Source organism: Ailuropoda melanoleuca, chromosome 14 (assembly GCF_002007445.2).
Source record: "Ailuropoda melanoleuca isolate Jingjing chromosome 14, ASM200744v2, whole genome shotgun sequence".
In the NCBI taxonomy this organism is placed as follows: domain Eukaryota; kingdom Metazoa; phylum Chordata; class Mammalia; order Carnivora; family Ursidae; genus Ailuropoda; species Ailuropoda melanoleuca.
The window spans coordinates 100476924-100501831 of NC_048231.1; positions in this window are offsets into that span (position 1 = coordinate 100476924).

Consider the following 24908-nt stretch of genomic DNA (forward strand, 5'->3'; position numbering starts at 1 on the left):
GTTTTTGAAGGAGACATAAACATGAATGCTTAAGATGTAAAATGTTAAAATGTAACATTTAAAAATGAGGAGGGAGATGTCAGATTTAAAACATTTTGAAAGCTTCATTGTTTGGATGAAAGTAAACATCATTTATACTTTAGATTAAATGTGCATGCAAAAATTCCCTAAAAAACTCAATAAAAGAAAAAACAATTGTGATTTTACTAAATCTGTTAAAGGAAAAAATAATTTTTAAGAAGCCCAAACATGGTCATATAAGAAGGAATAAAAAATTTAAAAGATGAAGAAAAGTGGAACAAACTGAACATACAACAGAAGACAGTGTAAGTAATTTTGAATGTGTTATGATCGCAATAAATATAAATGATCGATATATATCAGTATATAACAATAAAATCAATTTATGAAGTTTACAAGAGACTTATAAACCTATGGACAAAAAAGGCTGGAAGCAGACAAATGATGAAATATATATATCTACCAAACACTGACCAGAAAAAGGCGGGGGGTGAAGCTGTACATATGGAGGGGGAAAAAAAGCTATTAATTTTAAAAGCACTGCCAGAAATGAACAATTGGATTAATGGATCAATTCATTAGGAAGCACTCTACACATCAGAACATTGTGATTTGTAATGAGAAATATATATTTGGTCTCTATCCTTCCTTTCAGGAACTGAGGTGCAAAAACCTTTGGAATTTCCCAAGGGGTGAGAGCAATAAAGTATCTTTTGTTAGGTTAATGAAGTGACTTTTGGAAAGCACCTAAGAATTGCAGCTGGTTGCCTGAGGAGCCCAACCATGTGATTAGAGGTTAGAGCTTTCAGTTCCACCTCCTGACCTCTGGGGAGGGGACATGGGCTGGTGACTGGACCAATCACCAATGACCAATGATTTAATCAATCATGCCTATGTAACAAAGCTTCCATAAAAATCCAAAAGAGACAAGGTTCAGAAGCTGCTTTGCTTACCCTATGTATTTCTTCATTGGGCTGTTGATTCATATCCTTCAAAATCCTTTGTATTGAAATGGTACTCTAGCGAGCAAATGGGTTTCCTGAGTTCTGTGAGCCATTTTAGCAAATTAAATGAGCTCAAGGAGGAGGTCATGGGAACCTCTAATCTCTAGTTAGGAGATCAATGATAAACAATGATAAACCTGAACTTGTTGCTGGTGCCTGAGTTGGAGAGCAGTCTTGCAGTCTGGTGGGACCGAGCCCTTCGCCTGTGGAATCTGATATGATGTCTCTCGACAGATAGTGTCTGAATTGAGTTGAACTGAGTTGAATTCCCAAACAAGTCTGCTGGTGGCCAAGAATTGCTTGTTGGTGTGGGGAAACCCCCACACATACACATTGGAATTGGTTCCAGGAGGCTAAGTGAAACATGTATACCTTTAATAACATAACTTCTAAACATATAAGTTAAAAATTAAAAAGCCACGACAAAAAAATTTTAAAACTCTGTTTTGGTAACTGGAAAATTTAACATTTAATAAATTAATTTCTCTCAATAATTGATAAATCAACCAGAACAAAAGTCAAAGTTTATGCAGAAGTCAGGACAACACAGCTAATTAGCTTCACACGTGTTCATATGGAAACCATTTCACCCCAAATTGGAAAACACTCATTTCTTTTAGCACACGTAAATACATTTCAACATAGGTAACACATACATAAATTTTGACCACAGTAGGCCATCAAATCATAATACATTTCAAAGAATAAGAATCAGATAGTCACATTTAATAAAATGTACAATGAGGTTAAAATTTGATAATTGTTTAATAACCAAAAAACTCAGGGGGCAAAAAATACTTTAATGTATTTTTTTAAATAACTAAAACCTTGAGGAAATATTTTAGACTTGTGAACTTAGCAGAAAATAAATTCCTGAAATTAATGAGATAGAACATCTAACTTAAGAAATTAAAGAAGAGAATAAACCCTAAAACACAGAAAGTAAAATAAAAGCAACAGAAAATTTTAAAACAGAAAAAAAATAAGGGTCCACAAAGCTAAAGTGAATTTTTGCAAACTATTAACAAATTGAGAAAATTCCGTCAATAGTAATAAAAAAAAAAAAGTGGCACAAGTGAACATCAACAACCAAGATGCACCAAACATTAACAAGATGCAGAGAAAGTATTTGGACAAAATTCAAAGAATATGAGTAATTTTATCTTGCAGAAAATAAGCAATAGGCAAATTCCTTAATCTGAAAATGGGGATCTAACATTATCTTATTCAAGCATGGTACTTACAGAGAAAGGATAAAGCAGTTCATTTTAAAATTAGGGGGATAGGATATTTACCCTTACCTTTATAGGATATTTACCCTTATGATAAAACCGTCAAATAAAACAAGGACCTTCCTAACATAAAGTCCAACATGGTGATTAATCTTCATGTAGGAGGCCCGGCATCCCCTATCCTAGGTTAGGTGGTAAGTACCCAGTAGGCATTTTTAATTATCCCTCAAATTGTGCAAACATATTTTATATGCTTTTATTGTTACAGGTCCTGTATCCAAAAAGGAAAGGTTGGGAGTGGGGAGAGAAAAGAACATTCCAATCAGAAAGAACGACTTATTTAAAGCTCCATTGGTAATGACTTCATAGTGCCCGAGAAGATGAATGAACATCACGGCGGAGTCCAAAAAGGTGGAGAAAATGACCATGAGTAAAAGTTGGGACCTGGGTGGGGGGCAGGAAATGTGACATTTGATGACTGTGCTGCACATTTTCATCTTGATCCAAGAGTAACTGTGATGTGGGATTTTCCTCTTGAAAACACAGCCCTGGGGCTGTGTGGGGAAAGACCGAAAGAAAACAAGGTGGGAGCTAAAAATGTGCAGAGCAGAGGAGAGATGGTCAACATGACGGACGTGGAGACCAGTAACATATTTGAGAGGTATTTAAAAATAAGAAAATCAAAAGCCTGCACTAAAAAGGCTGGCAGCAATAACATTCTCTTTGTGATGAGAACACTGCTGCTTCAATTCTATCCACCACTCCCCATAAAAGGACTCAGGAGTTCCAAGGGAAATGTCTGATTAAAAGTCTGCGGGAAGAGCGAACATCAGTCTGGGATATCTCCTTGTGCCAGAAATCAGAGAAAACGCTCAAAACTTCAAGAGGCAAATCAAAAGGAAGAAACCTGCTGGTCCGGGCGAGACAGAGTAGCTTGCAGCACACCAAAGGTCCTAACAGGAACGAGAAGAAAGACAAATAAAACACACAAAAAGTCACCTTTTAGAAGCATCAGAGGGCTGTTGAAGTAGAGAGGATAAGAGTAACTGCAAATGCAAATGTGTGATACTCTCGAAGAATCCTTGGAGGGAGCTGTCCTTTACCACCTTAGCCAACTGGTCAAACTGAGCATCGAGCATAGTGGGGGATCTGCTAGAACAGCCCTTGATGGGATGCAGCAGGTCGTGCATAAAATCGTCCCTGAATCCCCCAGTACATTCAGGAACTATAATCAAGCCTCCGACTTCTTTCCAGTTTGTAAGAAATGCAGGGGTAAACTGTGGAATTAAACATGGGAATTAAACATGAAATTAACATGAAATTAAACATGGAATTAAACATGAGTGAGAAATCTACAAGAAACTCACTGTTCATGAGCCTTGAAAAAGTCAGTGTCCAAAGCAAGGCATGGGCACCTTCAAGACTAAAAGGAAGGAAAGAGACAAAGACTTGGGAAGGTTAAAACTAGATTGAATCCTGATTTGAATTGTAAAGAGCAGAAGACATATTCTCACAGCAATCTGGTAAATTTGAATGAGGACTCAATACTAGGTGACATTAAACTTACTTTTTATTTTTTTTTTTAATTTTGATAAATGTACTGCTATTGGTTGCTATTCTAAATAATCAAAAATCTAAGTATCCATGGCATGATACAAAATATGGGATAAAATGGTGGGGGGATGAAGATTTTTTTTTCAAGATAACTACTATCTAATTAATATAGAAGGGATGGAGAAAACCCTGTGTTTTGCAACTCTGTATAAAATAATTTCTTCAGGAGATTATTGTTAAAGCGTGGTCATTGCCCTCATTCTTCGCAAGATGAATGCCAGTGCGTTTAGACAGGAAGCGGCCTGACCTCTGCATTGTACATAAGACTGTATATCACCAAAGTGTGTGGGGGTGGGGTGTGGGTGTGAAACAGAGAGGGAAGACAAAGATGGCCGATTATGGCAATTTTATTTACATGGTAATATTCTTTTTGACATTTCTTTATGTTTGAAATTTCTGTGTTTAGAAAATTGAGACTGAGGGAGCGTACGCTACTTGTCAAAATTTAAAAAACAAACAAAAACACGACTCTCATCCATGTTGTAAAGATGCTGTAAAACCAGGCTGATGACACGTTATTGATAATGCCATGTGTTAACATCCAGAGGAGGTCTCTGGTCCAAAATGGGCAGATTAGATAAAAGGATACTTAGCAGCTCGATGATAGATAGATAGATGATAGATAGATAGATAGATAGATAGATAGATAGATAGATGATAGATGATAGATGATGACAGATAATAGATACATAGATGATAGATACATAATAAATTGATAAATAGATAAATGGATACTTTTAAATACATAAACTCACAACACATTGAAGGAATTAAAAAAAGGGAACTTTTCTATTTACTTAAGCATTTTGTATTTCCTCCTACATATTTTAGCAATCATCTCCGAACTATTATACTTTGGACCTTGTATATTAATCAAATATCATGGATTAACAATATTTTAATGAAATTGACATATCTCATTCTAGGTTAACCTATCAAAAAAATATTTACAACGCATATCTTTCAGCAATAAATTTTCATTTCAAGCCTAAACTCAGAATTTATCGTTTGGGAGTGGCAGGGTGATGATTTTTCCTAGACTTGCAGGGTTAATAAATGACTTGATAGTTTTTCCCTGAGATGTGCGTTCGTTTGGATAGCTCGTTTTTACAATTTCAGGGGAGTGCAGAAATCACTGAATATCTTGGGGAACATTAATAAAATGTGGTGACAACAGCTTTTAATACTGGAATGACTCTCACAGCAGGCCTGCCTGGTGCGCAGGGAGCCATCAGGACATGCCAAGAAGATGGTGCAGAACACAGCTGAAGGAAGGGCTCGGTTCCCGTCATTCCTGTACTCCTAGAAAACCGGGTACTGAGCCCGCAGGTGCAGTTTTCAAAATGCAGCAGGTAAGGGTGGCAAATGGTAAGTGCTGTTTTAAGCAAAGCTGAGATCAATTCTGATTTTGTTTGTTTGTTTTTGAAACGAACCAGGACACATAGACTCTAAGCCTCTCCCCGCAGAACCATCCTGAAGCAGAAACATTTTTTTTTTTTTTGCATTTTTCCACATTCCTGGATCTAGTGGTCCTCCTTCCTTCCCTTCTCATGTTCCATGCACAAGAAAGTTTTCAAATGCTTTAACTTCCTTGGACACTTAAAATTTATATTTATTTCTTTTACCTTATTTAATTAATTGTATTACATTTATATATTTATATTAAATTAAATTATATTAAATTTAATATGAATGCAGTCAAACTATTCACACTGAGTACATAAGTCTTCTTAGAAATTTTCATTAATAAAATCTATCTTGAATGAATCAGAAGCGGCTTTAGTAATTTCTATAACTTTATCAAATAATTCAAGAAGCTATTCAGGAATTTATTTAATTTCATAGCAACTTTATTAAACGAGGCTACCTATCTAATTATTGCAATTCATAGAAAAAGTCCTCATTTTAAATTATATTTAGTGGTAAGTTCACCTGGTGCCCAAAAAGCAACATAATGTCATATAAACAATTCTGTGCCATTTTTCAGAAACGTGATGTCCTGGCTCCAGCCCAGACATTAGATTTCCATGTGATTTGGCCATAATTGTAAATTGGTCGTTGCTGTTTCCTTATCTGTGTGTGTGTGTGTGTGTGTGTGTGTATGTGTGTGTGTGTGTGTGATGTCTCTCTGACCCCTTAGAAATGTGGATAAGACTGGAGTCTCTAATAATTTCCTAGAATTCTTGCATCTCTCTGACTCCACATTTTACATGCTATTGGGCTATTTCACCTACACAAATCCTAAATTCGTAACTTCATCTTCAGGACATTTTTTAAGGAAATCCAAACACACTCAGCGTTTCTTAAAGTAACAACTTTCCTGACAGACAGCATGAGGACTCGCCAAGTAGGAGCACGAGGTTTTCTCCCTTTCTGCCCTGCTCTCATTTTGGCTCTGCGTCCTCCAACACTTGCTCTCCTGGTACGACTCTCAAGCCACTCCGAGGGCCCTGAGAAATGGACTCCAGTCTCAGACCCTGGCACCTTCTCGCGAGAGAAACACTGCTGACGGGCTCACTCCCCCTTCTTGACCCTGCTGGGATTCTTGTGATGCATCTCCCCCAAATTCTTACTTAATCACTACAAATGGATTCACCTTAAAAATGAGCACTAAAGAGCTTTAAAAATCTATAATATTACTTTTTTTTTCTCTTCTGATTCCATGTAGGTATTTGTGAAGAATAATTCAGAGACATTATTTTGTATGGTCTGTAATACAGATTCAAGAACAGAGCTTAGTTGTGTATGCTGGTTTGCGTTCCTTTTCTGACACCAACTCTGAGACTTTAAGGATGGTCCTGTCTGTGGCTTAGGTTTTTCTTCTATATAATGTGGATGATAGAATGGTATGTCCTAGGGCAGCTCTAAGGTTTAAGTTAGTTACAGCATCAAAAGCCCTTCATGAGAAACCTGGAACCTATCAACCATTATGGAAGTACTAACTCAAGTTGAACAGGGTCATAAACTAGTCCTCAGGTACCTTAAACTTTGTGGTTGATGACAGTTACTGAATATGGTATGTTTCTTAAGTGCTGCCCCATCCCTCGGCCCCTCAGAGTCGTGCATGATTCTATGCACTGATAAAGGTTTTTGGTTTTTGTTTCTCTTTCCAGTAAAATTAAGGAGTAAATGCCTTCTATTTTTTTTTTTTATTTCCCTGTATCTAAGACCATGTTATGCATTGAAATCAGGGAAGGTGGTGAGTGAATGAGCCTAGGTCTATTCCTGCCATCTCCATAATTTCATTCTTCTGATGCTTCATTTATATCTGAAGTCTAGATGTCATCTATAAAACCTAGGTTTCTATACACCACTATTTACATGATTCTAACTAGCTATCTCAAAGACAACTTGAATTCAACATTGGCTACATTCCAGCCTTCCCCATTTCAGTGGACTGTAATATTACCAATTAACCCCTCAAAGGGAAGATGGAATCATCTAGAATATGACCTTTTCCTTTACCTCACATCCAGCTGAGCACCAAGTTTCATTGTGGTTTCTGCTAATAATTCTATTATGAAAATTTCCATGAAACTTCGTGGTGAGTGGAATTACAGAGTAGTAATGATCTGGAATTCCAAGTGTTAAACAAACCATCTATATTTATATTTAAGTTTGATATTGTATAAAAATCATGTGGTTTTAAAATTTATTTTGCCAAAATATTATGCTATATGTTCCCCTGTTATTAAATATTATTTTTAAAACACTTTCAGTTGTACATGTAGTTTATATTTATTGTAAAAATTTAATAAATACCATATAGTATACTTTAAAGAATAAAATTATAATTACCCATTGGTCCAAACGTAATGGTTATTAAAATCTTGGGATACATTATCCAATTTTACAAATGCACATATATTAGCGTATTTGTAACTTTCCATATTTGCCTACCTATGCGCAAAATTGTGACACGGGAGGTGAACCCACCAGAATTGTGATCCTCGTAGATGTTTGACCCTCTGTAAGAAAATAAAAAGTCAGGTGAGGCTGCTCTATAAAAGTCAAGAGACACTCATATCATCTCTCTATGTAATGTTTCTCAGTGTTTAACACTATTAATTTTTAGTAAATAGCTCCTTATCTCTTAAACAAATTCCTGAAGTTAGAGGTTAACTTTATGACCTTTGTTTTCAGTCCTTCATAAAAATGCAAAACTGATGCTTACCACTTCTCCTATAGTAATCGTTCACTGATTTAAAAATCATTATCGAATTCCTCTCTGCTGTCTAGTGTTCATAGAACCTTACCTGTAGCTCTGTGTGCCTATGTCTTTAATCAAGAGGGTTTTCCTGCAAATTCCCTGTCTCATTAATATATGGAATTCTATAGGGGACACAGTACTCTGTCAAGGGTTTGACCAATACAGAGTATTTGATTCTTTAATTGTGCAGGGAAAGAATGTCACACCCTCTAGGAAGTTGAGATTTGCCACCTTGCTGTTCAATAGGACGGCATTCAAAGCACTCTGCTTCAGAATAAAGGATGGATACTCATAGGCGTTTTCAATGGATAAAGATAGAGACAAAGATGTTTAAAAACAATACACTGTTCTGCATTTACATTTGGGGGTGTGAATAGCAGGTCCCCATACAGTCCCAAATTAATCCTACCCAGTGATTCACAGAGGTCCTGCCTTTACCTGTCAGCTTTCCATTGAGAAATAAATGAATAAATGATAAATGAATAAACTGTGAATAAAGCATCGCCTCATCATTAATCATACTAAAAATAGTGACAGGCACACTAGATGCTGTTTTGAATAGAAGCCAGATCACAAAACTGGCACCTAACACTTAGCTTCTTAAATATTTCCTTATATTGTCGAACATAAGTTTTAGAAATTAAATTTATATTCACCTAACCTTCAGAAACTCTAGTGACAGAAATAATGCTGAACAATTCTTAGTTTAAGATGTGATATTTTAACAGTGAATCAATAAACTATTACGGTATTTGATCCTAAGTTTTATAAGATACATAAATATACAACATATCTAGATATATATCTCCAAGAAGGAAAATATATGGGAGTGAGAAATTTGCACTACAATCTGATTAAAGAAAGAAGTGTCGCAGGGACCATGTTTCAAAACCAAAGTTATTCTGTATTTTTTAAGGTGCCTGATTTTAAACCTCTATGTAGATTCTTAATTTGTTAAAACAAGGCAACCTGTTATTTTTCCTTATGCCTATTAAGAATATGTGTTATCTCGAAGCAAGGGAGTTTTTTCTCAAAGTCAAGCCTATGATGCATTTTTTTTCAATGTCTTTTCATACTTCCACATCAGACACAATTTCCAAGCTCAGATTCAGGAAAGAGAAGCTTCCCTATTCCTGACTTCCCCGTATGTCTCATTGGCTATTGGTAGGGGATAATGGCAAAAGTAAACGAAGGAAGTATTAGTCATGACAATTAGACAAGAGGAAGACATTAAAATGGGGGAAAGTAGTATTTGGGATCAGAAGGCTGAGCACTTTTGTCCGGCTATCCCTCTGCTGCTCACAGGGAGAACAGAAGGATCCCATCAGGAAAAACACTGGTCAGCGGACCACAGAGATGTCGCGCACTGCGCCTTGATCGCTCAGCCTTCAGGGACCACCTCCTTTTCTTAACAGCATCCCCATGTGGGGGCACGGTTAGATGACATAATAGCCCCTTTCCTCAATTCCAGAGATCAGATTACTGGATGATGTGCATTTCTCCTAGTTCCCAAACTGGCTTCTGGTGATCTGAAAATCTGTGGCTCCAGAATGAGTATAACGACTTCGTAAAATGCCTAGTATCGTGTAATATGGAGAAAACAAAATATCTGTGATGAAAACTGCCAGTTAGGGAAGGCAAACAGGGGAAATCACATATTACATAGCCATAATTTGCTGAAAAGTGGTGACAAAGAGTTGATGCCGTAGGATGCAATCAAATGCTTTCTTTCGTAACCAGTCTGTCTGTCCCTGGTTCAGCACCTTGAGACATCATCCCCCGTGTGCGCACGGGGAGTCAATGCGGGCAAGTTCTCCTTTGTGAAATACGCTGTGCAAGAGATTCCACCCAACAGGGCAGGTTTGAAGGCTTCGGGGATTTCTCTTGCAGGCTCAGTCTCACACACACTTCCTGGGCTTCTGGAGTCACTTAAAGGGATTATCCAGCCTAGGGCCAGCGACCTATAGCCCTTGTGCCATGCCTGCTTTCCCTATGACCTGCTCTCAACATTGAGTTTTTTTGTTTTGTTTTTTGGGTTTTTTTTGCATTGAAATAGTTCTTAAAAATAGTAATTCATTACATGCTAAAAGCATATGAAGTTCACATTTCAGTATCCATAGAAAGTGTTCTTGGACCACAGTGGCATTGGTTCACCTGTGCAATGGCTACTATGGCTGCCTTCCCTCTGGGATGGTGGAGATGTCTCCTTGGGACAGAGACCCACCACCAGAAAAATCTCAACGATTTACCGTCGGGCTCTCTACAAAAACAGCTTGTCACTCCTGATATAGATGCCAGTGTGGGGCCTTCTGCCATTTTAGCAGTTGCTTTTGGATTTCTGTTTATTGGCATAGCCCTCCCCTTATACACTAACACCAGAAAAACAACAAACAAACAAACCGTCTCCTAAAGAACAGCGGCCTTTCACTTCCCACCAGAAGACAGGTCAGTGTGTCTCTTTATACAAGGAGAGTGGAGGGAGTCGGGATGGGGCTGCCTGCAGGTCAGTCCCTAGCTTCTCCTTGCGCCTAAGACCTCTGTCTTCCTGCTTCTATGCACTAATTTGGGGGGTGGGGGTAGTTAATTGTTTCTTTTAACCAAAGCTCATCATGATACAAAGGTCCACCATCCTGGATTTCATATCAAGCTGAAAGGGTTCTTTTGCCAAGGTGCAGTGGATTATTTTTCCTCTTTGTTTTCTGATATGTCGACATAGATGGATCATAGCTTTTCTCCTGTAAAATTGTACTCAATGTAGCAAGAACTAGTCAACATATGTCAAAGCGTGGACATCATTTTACTAAATTTCCTAAAGCCTCAGATCTGGTATGCAAAAACATGAGTCTCGAGTTATTGTAGGTGACAAACATCTAACAGTTTTACTAATGATTAACAAGATCGCTAACTTCCCAGTTGAGGACAAAGAAATTTAATATGCCCTCTTCCCTGCTCTCACTCAGACCACCTCACGTCTCAGTGTCTCTTTCTACCCTTCTTTTTTATGTGGCTTTGGTTACATTCATCTGGATTTCTTGGGCACCAAGTACAGAATCTGAACTCAGATTAAGCAAGTGTGTATTGGCCATGGAATCAGGAAGCCCAGGATAGGAGTTAGCATGGACTTACGCAGGGATTCAAGTAAAATGATCAAAATTCTGCATCTCCCCCTTAATCTCTCAGTTCTGTATTTTTTTGATGTTGCTTTCATTTCTATATCTGAAATATAATTGATTTGCTTCATTTGAATCACCTACCTAGCTACACATCATCCGTACCTTGCCCCCAAACCAGGTGGAGATGAGGTACTTCCACAAAGGGAAAGCATCCACAAAGAAATATTATTTTACAAGGCAATTTGAAAATATGCCCTGTAATTTAAAATGAGCATCCAAAATGAGATTATTTACATCATGTGAATAGGAAGTGGAGTAGAGAATAAAATCTTATATATGCAAGAAGGTCTAAAAAGAGATGATCACTCGAGATCGTTTTGAGTGTAAAGTTTAAAACAATTTAAATTTCCATTAGTGGGAATTGTCAAATTGACAAATTTAATAAAAAATGGCACTCTCAAAATATGAATACTAAGCAGGCACTTAAAAATATGTATTTACATAATTAAATTAGGTATAATTATGTAGAGTAAAAAAGTAATTACAGTAGAATATCTACAGATTATTATTATATATTTATTTACAACAAATTATACATTTCTAAGTTAAATATATATATTTAAGGCAAATAAAATAGTAAGAGATAGTAAAGAAAGACAGTATTGATTTTCTCAAAGACAGCATTTTGACATTTTTGCCTTAGACTTGTCTCTGAAGTTTAAGCCATTATTACAATAATGTATTTATGTATGAACTATGTAACTAAAATAAATATACCTTTAAAATGACAAAGTATACATTATAAATTAGTTATTTTATTTCTGGAAAATCTGAGAAAATCTCTTAAATATTATTTGGAACTAAGATTTCTTTACAACGCCTGGTTATAAATTTAATATATATAAAATCAATAACTTTCTCTACAAAAAGTATAAACAGAAGGTTGGAAGATATATAGAGTGAAGTTAAAATTTATAGTAGCCATGAAAAAGATACACTACCTAGGAATGAAATGAAATGAAACCCATGGATCTGTAGAGTGAACTGCTTCTTAGGTACCAGGAAAAAATTTCAAAAATGTGAAAAGATTTCACAACGTATATGCTAAAAGATGCATTTCCTTACAATAGACAGAGTTCTTTCAAACCAATATATAAAAGACTTCTATGTGTTGCTTTAAAAATGACATTCACCCCCCAAAATAATACATAAGTGGTTTATACACATGCAAAAACATGCACAAGGATGCTAATAAGTGGACGTGGACGTTCAAAGAATAGCCTGCCATGTTACAGGTTGTTTAATAGATCAAAACTTGTGTACTTGAAGGAATGCAAACACTCTGTGCCACGCTGTGGACGGGATGTGAGATATGTTCAGCTTCACCGAAGGAAACGTTGCAGTAGCTGCTGTAATTTCAATTACACATTTCCAAACACCAATTGTTTTATTTCCAGGAATCTAGTCTAAAGATATACTCACACAAGGGCACAACAGTATAAATGGGAAGTGTTTTTTATCACATTGTTTGCCATAGAAGCAATCAGGAAACCCACTAGGCATCTATTAAAATAGCACTGGATAAATAGAATATGTCCACCAACACAACAGTATTTAAAATGAAATCAAACTACAAGTGCACAAGGTAGTGTGTGTGTGTGTGTGTGTGTGTGTGTGTGAGAGAGAGAGAGAGAGAGAGAGAATCTTTGAAAGGCTGAATAAGGAATTCCAGAAAGCCTTAAAATTGTGTCGTTGGTGAGGCACTGGAGTAAAATGACATGTTATTGTGCAGCCATTTGCAGCATTTGAAAAAAATTAATTTTAATTGGCGCCTGGGTGCCTCAGTCAGTTAAGCGTNGGAGGGGGGCGGGGGGGGGGGGGGGGGGGGGGGGGGGGGGGGGGGGGGGGGGGGGGGGGGGGGGGGGGGGGGGGGGGGGGGGTCCTTGCTCAGCAGGGAGCCTGCTTCTCTCTCTCCCTCTGCCTGCTGCTCCCCCTGCTTGAGCTCTCTCTCTGTCAAATAAATAAATTAAATTAAATAAATTAATTTTAAAATGCTCACCAAAAGCATTTTAGTTTACATAGCAAGATTATTATCAACATTGAATGATAAAATTTTAGGTTTTCAATTATCCACTAAATGTAAACTAAAATGGTCAAAATTTTCTAAAGAGAATTCTGGCCAGGCTTGCAGATTTATTCTTACATCTTAATTTTAAGAAGAAATTATAATTTTTGTGACCAGTTTCATTGTTATATAGGAAAAAATCGTATTAGGTGCACATTAAGAACACAGATTTGGAGTGAAACAGACGTGGATTTAATTCTAACCACATTTTCTAAATATGCGAGCTCTGTCAATATAATATATAAGAGAATCAGTTTTTCATCTATAAATTAAAAACATAGAGCTTAACCTCAGGGGGCTTTTGTGAAGGAATCAAGAATACAGTATATGTACAACACTTATCGTGGTATCCGACACTTACACACATTCGAAAATGGATATTCTTCTTCTCCCCTGTGGTTTTTACTTGTTTGAACTCAGACAGCTAAACCCCAAGAACTTGAAAGACCACAAACATCTCATGCTCTTTGATGCTAATTAGCTTTCAGTAAGTCAGCAGAAATAGCAATAATTATAGAAAGTTGCTCAAAATACCTGTACTTTATGTATTCCTTGAACTGTGCCACGGAGGTAATTCAAGGATCTCCACTGGAATATTGAAGGGAATGCCTGGGAAATAGTACCACATGTACTTTAACCCCTGAAGTATATTTTTTATTTCCTTTGCATATTGAAATAACTTTTATTCGAAGAAATGTTGTATCAGTAAAAATGGAAAAGTTAAAAAAAAAGTGTTTTTAGAATATTTCACTTGATTAAATCAGAGAAGCAAAAGGATGGCTACATAACCATTTGTATCTCTTGCACTTATTCCAGAAGCCTACATTGAGAGATGCTCTAAAAACAGATGTTTTTTATTTCATTAAATACTGTATAATTTATGAAAGAAACTCTGTGTTGTCTTATGATCGAAATAGACCTGTATTAAGGGCTGCTCTAAAATCAGATGTTTCCAAGTCCGGAATAACTACGGAGCTTGTGAGTTATGGACGTGGTGACTTGTGTGATGGACTCCACTTCCTTCTCTAGGTTGGCTTCTAGAAAGCTGAAAGCAAACTTCATAGCCCACTCACAGCAAACATGAAAGGTTTTTACAAATTGATTTTTGTATTAGTCTCATTTGGGGATCTATTTTATGAGTCCCTAACTTCGTATTCCTCTTCTCTTTCCCACCTGCTTCTATTCTAGGACACCTTAATGCATTTTATGTATCCATCGTTTCAACAAATACTTATCGATCTTCTGCTAATGGGCCAAGACCAGGGATGGGCACTAGGAGTGGGGTGGATTATAAAGTACTTGACCTTGCCAATAGGAAATGCATATTCAGTGTCGGCTTCCTTTAAAAGGCAATATACTAATTAATTACCTAATAAAAACTGGTCATGGTGGAGAGGGAAGGTAAATCCATACCCAGAATATGTGCCCATTCTGTGTGGAAGAACCACAGTGTCCTCTTGATGGAAAAGTTCTAACATAATCAACCTGTCAACCAGGGGCTGGCTCCTTGGCACGGAAACATATCTGACTCAGCAATCTTTTCCCCCCAGCGCTGGTTGCCCTCAGAGAAACTCTGGAGATGGGAATCCTGTGATTATGCGAATGAGTAACATCCAAGCACCCTGCCAACTTGTCCATAACTCATTCTGAAAGCATGACCGCACAAAGATGCTGACTCACAGCTGTCGAACACATCTTATCCACCAGATAACTGGGAGCCTGACCCCACCCTCTCCTGGCCTGCAAAGCTTCTGCTGACAAATCTGCTTACAGCCTTCTGGGGGGTTCCATTGTATGTGAGGAATTTTTTTTTTTCTTCTTGCTGCTTTTGAGATTTTCTCTTTGTCTTTGATTTTAGATAGGTTTATTATAATGTGTCTTGGAGAAGATGTTTTTGGGTTGAAATCGTTTACAGACTTGTGTGTTTCATGAACTTGTGTGTCCAAATCTCTTCCCAGATTTGGGGAGTTCCCAGCCATTATATCTTTAAATAGCTTTCGGACACTTTCTCCTTCTCCTCCTTCTGGGACTCCAATAATAAGTAGATTGCTTCCTTAAACAGTGTCCTGTAGTTCACATGTTCTTTCTTGAGACCGAGGAGTGGTTAGTAGGACCCTTATTCCTCTGATGCCCTCCCAGAGCCCTGGCTATTCCACTCCCATGGCTCCCTTCCCCCACATGTGCAGCACTTTGCAGCTCTCTGGATGAGGCCAACATTAAGTGGACTCCTTTGACAACATCTGGCACAGCTGGGGAAGCCTGGCACTCACTCACATCTCACTCCCCCCTCATGGGAGAAATCACAGGCCAAGAAGGTTTCTCCTGGCCTGGAGCTGTGTCAACTATGAGGGAGGTGACCTGGGTTAATGAAGCTGTTGCTCTCACCGTCTTCAGGGTGTTTCCTACTCCAACGGTTTGCTAGAACTTCTCCACTGGACTCCCCAACTTCCAAGAAGGTTCTCTTGCCTGTGGGTAATCACCTAAATTGGTGTCATCCCACCATGTTGATGGCATTCTCACACATCTATACTTTACAACAGCAAATTGCAATGTATTACTTGTGATACAAATAGAATTCTGACATGACCCTTGAGATCCCTGCTTCCTTGTTGAACCAGCTATAAAACCCCATGCCCTTGAATGTGGTTAACATCTGTGAGTAGGGAGCAGTATTTATTCCCCATGGTACTGTTACATTATACAAGACTGTCTCAGCAAGCTAAGGTGAGGTGTTTTCCTGACAGCCTTGAAGAACTAAGGTGCCCACCAAGTTGTGGGGGTACCACATGGTGATGACCTCAATGCAGCCTCTAGGAGCTGACAGGGTCTCCCGCCAGCAGCCAGCAAGAACACAAGGACCTCAGTCCTATGATCACAAGGAAATGAATTCTGCTGATAAGCAGGGAGCATGGTTGAAGATTTTCCTCTGATCTGAGCCTCGAGAAAAGGGTACAGTTGGTCAATACCTTTATTTAAGCCCGGGGGAGGCCCTGACTTACGGAAACTGTCAGATGATACGTTATGATGCCTTAAGCCATAGTTTGTTACCAATCAATAGAAAATAAATATAGGGTCCATTTCCATATAGTAGGAAGGAACAATTCCCTCTTGCTATTGCCATGATAGAGTCAATTCTCCAGAAAAAGTGAGCTGGAGAACAAATAAGCTGAGCTTCAAGGACTATGTGGACAGAATACCCATGACAGGAAGTGGTCAAAGAGTGGGTGCAAATGCCAGGAACATAGCTGCAGAGAACTCAAGTGCAGAATATGTCCTTTCAAACCACTGAGGCCTATCTTCTCATTCACAGCTGCAGGAGGAAATAATAGCTCACTGGGGGACAAAAGCGGTGCCCACCGGGGCAGTATGTCAACCAAAGCAATGCGCTGATGTTCAAATGTCACCCCAGTCTCAGCCTCGGTTCTGCTGCTGCCTGGAAAGAGCTGGGGAGGAATTACTGCCCTACTATCTTTGCTATTTACTATCATGCCTTACCTTCAAGTTAGAATAATGAAAACGAGCAGAGCAAACAAATATAAAGAGTTCGACACTATGAACCAAGGGCTCTCTGTACTTTCCTCTGATCTAACACCATTAATAAATGCCACTAAATCTGCCACTTCATATCAAAGGATAGCATTGATATAAATTATGTGAGACCCTTACATTGAAAGTATAGTAATAATGACATTATTTATCTTCTGCAAATTCCATCGAAGAATATCGTTTTGGCTTCTGTGATTATATTGGGATAAAACTTCAAATAGCTTCTTAAAAACATTATTGAAGAAAGTAATGCAGGTTGATAGGAATAGGTCCCATTTCCCAGCAATCATTTTAGGCCACATCTAAGTGGAATTTCCTACTCATTTCAAAGAGAAATATGAACTGTGATCATTTCTATGTGGTTCTAAATAAGATATGTATATTATCATTAAGAGTCTGAAATCAAAAGGATAAGAGCTAAAGCCATGTTGGAGCAGGGTTGTGAATAATGAAACATATAAGCATGATGAATATTTTTAATTTGATATCTTGAAATGGGAAATCAAATCAAACTTTACCCAATTAAGAGTAGTCATTTCATTTTTTATGGCAAAGAAAAGATCCCCAAAATATCCCTGTACAACCAGCATCTTGCCTGACTCACAGACGTAGGCAATAATTTCATGTGTTACTGATCCTGGAAATTTGAACAATTGAAGTCCTGATGTATTTTTAGAAATAAAAAATGTGCCTAGAATAAAATCTCACAGCTTCATAATATTTGTATGTCCGTAGGAAAACAAATGTTCTAGGCAGAACTAATAAAAGTACTAAAAATAGATCAAACTATCTAAAGGACAAAAATCAGAGAGTATCAGCAAATATTTTTGCTGCGTGTGCTCAAAGTAATGTATATACGTCCTCAGCAACACGGGCAAAGCTATTACATAAAAAATAATTAGGGAATTCAAAGGGGAAAGATATCTAGTAACACTATTTACTATAAAATAGGGATGGGCACTCCATACAAGTGTACCTAAGTAAACATTATCAAATTTACCAAATGTAAACATTATCACTTGATACCACTTATTTTATTCGGTTTTCTTAAGCAATGATATACCATTTTCCAAAATTAACAGTTTTGATAAAGGGGTTTTCACATTTATATTTTGATTTTAGAAAATCAGCTACAGAAAGAAACCATGAGACTTGTACCCCACAGTCTTAATTTATATTTAAAACTGAAGATAAGAGTCACATTGGTTTTTAGCCACAATAATAGAGAACAAATGAATAGACAGAAATTATGCACGTTGAGAAAGCCTAAGGCACAAAAAATTAATAACTTTTCCCCCAGTTCCTAGAGTCTATTGTCAAGCTAAACAAAGGCCAAAGGAAGACAGCATACAAGCCGAGCCTGCCCAAGTCTGATAACTCGGGGAAAGGGTCCTGCTGCTCATAGCTTTCTAGGACAGTGTTTACAGATCCACCAGGGTCAGGCCACAATTCAGAGAGAGGGACACACTCCATCAGAAGCAAGAACTGAACAGCAGTGTGATACGGTGGGACCTTGGGTCTGGAACTAATCTAGAACTTCACAATTCATGATTGAGGCATGTCATGACTTTGCTAAATTAGCATTTATTAAGTGGAGCACCAGGTGCCAGATGGTGAGCTCTGATTCAACAAAGGACCACAGAGAAATTGAAATAGAGAAGTTTATGACCTGTAGGTCCTGGAGAAAGTACATGGCACCCACTGCTCAAGGAACCACACAGTGAGGTCAAGACAGGGCACAAGCAGAGAGAGGGAGGGACTGGGCACATGTCTTTATTAGGGTCCATGTGGAGTGCTTTGAGGTCCTGAGCTAAGACTGGATGGATCAATTCAAACCAAAAGGAGCAGTTTTGGTAAGCCCCACAGGGGTCTTAGCTAGGAAGTGCACAAGGGGAGGGCCCTGAGAGGCCAGTAGAGTCTGTCAATCACAAGGGCTGTTGGGGAAGCCATGGCAGGAACTTACATTTGCTTATGACTCTGCAGGCTGCTGTCTGGGTTTGTGCTCACATAAGGGGTGAATGTCAGTTTGAGGGTCTACAGGCTGCTTGGCCAAACAAAATGGATGTAGAGTCAGGAATACCATGGAGAGGCTTAGGTAAACTCTCCCCAAGGCTGATCTCCTCAAGAGTTCTGGGTCCTAAGCATTAAAGTTGCAGCTGTAGATGTGACAGGGACTGATGTATTGGTTTCCTGGGGCCACCATAACTAGCCACCAGAAACTAAGTGGTTTCAAACAACAAGAATTGACTCTGGAGACCAGAAGCCTGAAAACAAAGGGTCAGTAGGATTAAGTCCTTCTGAGTGCTGTGAGGGACCGTCTACCTGTTCCATGCCTCTCTAGTGGCTTCTGGTGGTTTGCAAGCCATCCTTGGCAGTGGTTTTGCTGACTGAACATTTAAAAATCTTGTTGGTCTATGATGCCAAGGGGATTACACAGGGCAGATCTTTCCTTGGTAACGTCATCTCTTTACTTGGCTTCTGCTGCATGGTTGATTGGATCTGTGAGTCGTGCACCTACTCTATTTAGCAAAAGTCTGTCCACCCTAGGTGTTCTCTCTAGAATACATTTCCTCTCTTTTTTTTTTTTTTTTCAAAACAGAGAGGCTGAGAATTTTCCAAATCATCAAGTTCTGATTCCTTCTTGCTTATTAGATGTTTCCTCAATTTCTTTCATTCTTCTCAGATTTTACTGTAAGCGTCGAGGAGAAATAAGGCCACACCTTCCATATGATGCCTGGAAATCCCTTCAGCTAAGTATCCAAGCTCATTAATTACAAGTTCACTTTTCCATCTAATACTAGAAGAAATTTTAGCTAAGTTCTCTGCCACTTTATAACAAGGATCACCTTTCATCCAGTGTACAATAACATGCCCTTCATTTCTTTACAAGACCTCACCAGAAGCACCTTTAGTGATTATATTTGTTCATGATGACGTGTAGACTCTCTAAGAGGGCAGACACTTTCTGTATTGTCCCCTTCACTTCCTTCTGAGTCATCACCAGATTTGCCTTTAACTTCCACATTTCTACCAACAGTCTCTAAGGAGATGGAGTTTTTCATATACATGGAAAAACTCTTCCAGTTTTCACCCATTGTCCAATTGCACAGCCACTTCTCCATTTACAGGCATTTGTTACCACAGCATCCCACTTCCTGGTATCAAAATCTGTGTGAGTCTCCTTGGATTGCCATAATGAATTACCATAAACGTGTGGCTTAAAATAACATGAATTTATTCTCTCATAGTTCTGTTCCTAGGGGTCCAAAATCAATATGTTGACAGGGTTAGTGCGTTCAGGAGTCTCAGGAATAATCCGTTCCATACTTCTGTATCATCTTCTGGTGACAGCCAGTGATCCTTGGACGTCCATCTTCACGTGACCTTCTTCCTGTGATTTTGTCTCTTCCCACAGCCTTCTTATAAGGACAAATGGTCATTAGATTTAGGGCCCACGCTTCCAGTATGACCTCACCTTAATTTAGACAATTACATCTACAGGGACCCTGTTTCTAAATAAGGTCACATCCTGGAGATTCCAGGTGGATATGAATATTTGCTAGAAATTATTCAATGCCGTACCATTGACATTCAGCATGCTTATGCACTTTAGGACCTGGGTTGTGGAGGTACCACTCTTTCCACTGTTGCTACGGGGGAGATGAGATCAAGCCTTGTGACTATAGCTCTACTGTGTGAAAGAATCTTAGGCCTATGAATGGATTGTCGTAAGTATTTAACTATAGTAAATTTCCGTAGAACACTGATTATAGGAGACCAATGTGCTGGGAATCCTACATGCTGAAGTCCCTCACACACAAGGGAACTCTTTCACCCTTCCTCTATAGAGGGGGAGTGGTCATCTCTCATGTAGTGAAAATAACTCAAGTTCTAAAATGAAGTTCACTAACTTTTTCCAAAATCTGAAATAAATACATATGGTATTATAAATTATGATCATTTTAAAAATGAAATAAATGTTTTCATGGCTAATGGAAGAAAAATAGACAAATGAGAACCAAAGAACTGTGCTTATTAACCATTTCACACATGACATCTGTGGTCTGTATGTGTATACCAGTATGCACATATGTGTGTGTGTTAAAATTACTGAAGCTTGACAATTCTTTTTATTACCTAACCAAAGTTCTCTGAGGTTAGAATAAGTACAGTTACATCAATAATTAGATCAAGTTCTCAATCATGATGTGTTGGGAAGAAAATGTGCAGAATATTATTTTGATAAGAAGAGTTAGGAGAAGTATCATCTATTCTGAGTCTTGTTTAGTGCATCCCTTCTGCTAATATTTACAGGGTCAGGGACTAAGCGGTCCCAGTCCAAGGCATCAGAGCATTTTATGACGAAGCCACGGTTGATAGCTATTCATAACGTACTAATCACGACGAAATAATCACGTATCGCGTATCGTGTACAGATATGTGGCGATAAGGAAGGAATACGCGCACAGTCTCTGTATACATAGCCGTGGAGACACCATATTTGTGAATCAATAAGTAAATAAATAATTATTAAACTTACACTTTCAATTGATGAGTTTAAAAGGAGCTATCATGGGAAACAACTTTCAGTTGCAGGGTTTAATTTATTTTGATTGCGAATGTGAGATCCTTCCTTACATTTTATAAACCCGTGAGAGCTGTTCAGCGAAAGCCGGTTAGCAAGAGCTAAAAAGGAAGGTCTTTTATTAAACCAAATCACTTAATTACCTCTCCCAACCTGGGGTCATTATGAGCTAGACAGACAGCAAACTTAATGAGAAAGAGGGCAAATATGCTTAGACTGTGCATTCGGGTCAGTTTCCCAGGTGACGTTACTGATTTCCATAAAGACTGAGGATTAATTGAATAGGAAGAAAGCATGATGAGGTCGACAACTTTCCAGGATTTCTGAGTGGTGTGAAAAATATAACTTTATTATTATGTGAAAATGTGACTTCATCATTATATTCAGAATAACATATTTTGAACGTGGCACGTTATCAGAATATTGGACACACCCATGTACCTGTGTATATGTTAAAATACTTTCTAGTAATTATCTGATTCCCTACCTTAATATGTTAGTTGTGGTTTTTAGTTCAATGTGAATGCCTATTATGTGGTCAAATATGTGTGTGGGGTGTGTGTGTGTGTGTGTGTGTGTGTGTGTGTGTGTATGCAGGAGATAAACTAGTATCAGGATACAGATCCTACATTTAAGAACTTTTTTTAAGGGGTGCCTGGGTGGCTCAGCTGGTGAAGCGTCCAGCTCTCAGTTTTGGCTCAGGTCATGATCTCAGGGTTGTGAGCCCTGTGCCAGGCTAGGCACTGCCTGGGAATTTGCTTGAAGATTCTCTCCCTCTGCCCCTCCCCGCACTCCTGCAGGGCATGCTATCTCCCTCCCTCCTTCCCTCCCTCTCTCTCTCAAATCAATCAATCAATCTTTTAAAAAATAAGATCTTTTTTTTAAGAAAAAAGAACTTCCAATAAAAAGTAGTAAACAGATTAGACAGTAGGTATTCATTAAATCATAGAATATACAAAATACGATGTCAATAAGCTTGTAATTCTTAGCATGATAAATACTGCAGCTCATTAGTGTTAAATTGCTATTTATTGAAAAATGTTTTGGCGTTTTTAAGAATCAATAATCATCATTTACATTTGACATCTGAAGAAAGTTTGCTGGATTTTCCCTTGGATTGTTGAATATATTTTAATGATATATTAGAAATGATAGATACAAATTTTTTTAACAACAAAATAATTATAGTTTTTGGGGAAAAAATAGAAATTGGCAAAAATAGATGGATGACAGAAAAATAGATATAAATATATAAATATCCACAAACTACAAGTAAAATTTTGTTTAAATTATTTCTTTTTTTTTTTTAAGATTTTTTATTTATTTATTTGACAGAGATAGACAGCCAGGGAGAGAGGGAACACAAGCAGGGGGAGTGGGAGAGGAAGAAGCAGGCTCCCAGTGGAGGAGCCCGATGTGGGACTCGATCCCGGAATGCCGGGATCATGTCCTGAGCCGAAGGCAGATGCCTAACGGCTGCGCTACCCAGGCGCCCCTAAATTATTTCTTTTTAAGTACTTAAAGTCATACGAGATTTGTAAGGTAGGCTCAAAGTTGTTCTAGACATTATATCTAGCATCAGATTAAGTAATGTTGACTCATTTATTGGTTAATTTTCAAATAAGCCGATCAATAACCATTTTTTTAACATTATGATTTCGTACAGAAGACTTGTCAATTTGAATTTTACTAATGGACAGATTATAGAACTTAGGTTTATATTCCCTTAAATAAATCATATACCAAGGATCCTGCTCAAAAAAAAAAAAAAGAGAATTAAAGCTTTATGTCTTATTAAATTTTTTTAAGCTTAATTTTTTAAAGATTTTATTTATTTGAGAGAGAGAGAGTGAGTGAGAGAGAAAGAGAGAGAGAGCATAAATGGGGAGAGGGGCAAAGGTAGAGGGAGAAGCAGACTCCCCACTGAGCAGGGAACCCTAAAGGGGGGCTGGATCCCAGGACCTGAGATCATGACCTGAGCTGAAATCAAGAGTCAGACATTCAACTACTGAGCCACCCAGGTGCTCCTAGGCTTAATTGTTAAAATTTTAAGTCCAGTGTAATTAACATAGTGTTGTATTCACTTCAGGTGTACAATATAGTGATTCAACAATTCCACATATTACTCAGTGCCCATAGTGTACTCTTAATCCCCATCACCTATTTCACCCATACCCCACACATCACCTCCCCTCTGTAACCATCAGTTTGTTCTCTCTAGTTAAGAGTCTTGTTTCTCGGTTTGTCTCTCTTTTCTTTCCTTTGTTCATTTATTTTGTTTCTTAAACTCCACTTGTAATGAATCGATACCACCCATGGTTTTAAGTGAACATGCACACACACTCATGCATGCACTCGTACACACACTTTTCTTGTTTTATTGTGTGTCTGAAGAGTAACATACGTAACCAGAGACAAACAGAAGCATCAAAACACTTGCTATTGGCACGTGTAGGCATGAGCACATGGATGTGTACAATATGGACTCGGTATAAGCATGGGCACTAGATGCCTCCTCTCTCTCCTCAAACACCCTCCCCCTCCCCTGAAATAAGCCACGCTGCTCTCTAGCAGCTGTTCCCTCACCCTCTGCAACCCACTCTGCACCACGTCCTGATCCTCACGCATGACCCAGTTCTTTCTCCGGGTTCCCTGCGCTCCCTCAGGCAGACTTACTGAGTCTCTCCTCTGTGGTCAATTAGCATCCTGTTCTGTCTAATCTCTATCATTAAGAGCATTTTTACATGATGGACCATTTATATGTCTGTTCACACAGCTAAATGACAGATTTCTTAAAAAAAATAAGAAAGATCATGTACATCAATTTATCTTTATAACCAAGTAGTTTGAGAGATAATTGGTAGATGATCAAAACAAGTTTTGTTGAAAGCATGACTGCAGGAATTGTGTTCTGCATCATTCTGGTTATCTTACTTAAATGTAAAAGTACATGATTATATCATTTTCCATAACAGAATTAATTGACCAAACTAAATACAGGACAGATCATTATCATTTCTTTGCCGCCAGTCTGGCCAGAAGCCAAGCAATCAGATGTGGCTACTGACTAAGTAAAACTGAATAATCAGCAAATAAAAGGTCATTTATTCACCGACCATTAAAATGATTATCCGAATGTGACTCCCAAATTGCAAATAAGTGGTGCTTTTTCAATATATTATTTATATTGAGCTAGGTTGTTGGAAAATACTGTAAAATATAAAACAGGCTCTATCCAGACTCTAAAATCCCACAGTTAGCAAATAAGATTTAAAACCCAGGGAGGTCATGTCTCCAAGAACTTGAGTTTTGGATGAGTTTGGATGAAGTGTAATGTTTGACTCAGTCACTAAGAGCTAGCTGGGTGACCTTGTGTACATGACTTACCTTCTCTCAGCCAGTTTCTTTAAATCAAACGTGGGCACCACACACCTACTTCAAAATCATGTGGGGAAGAG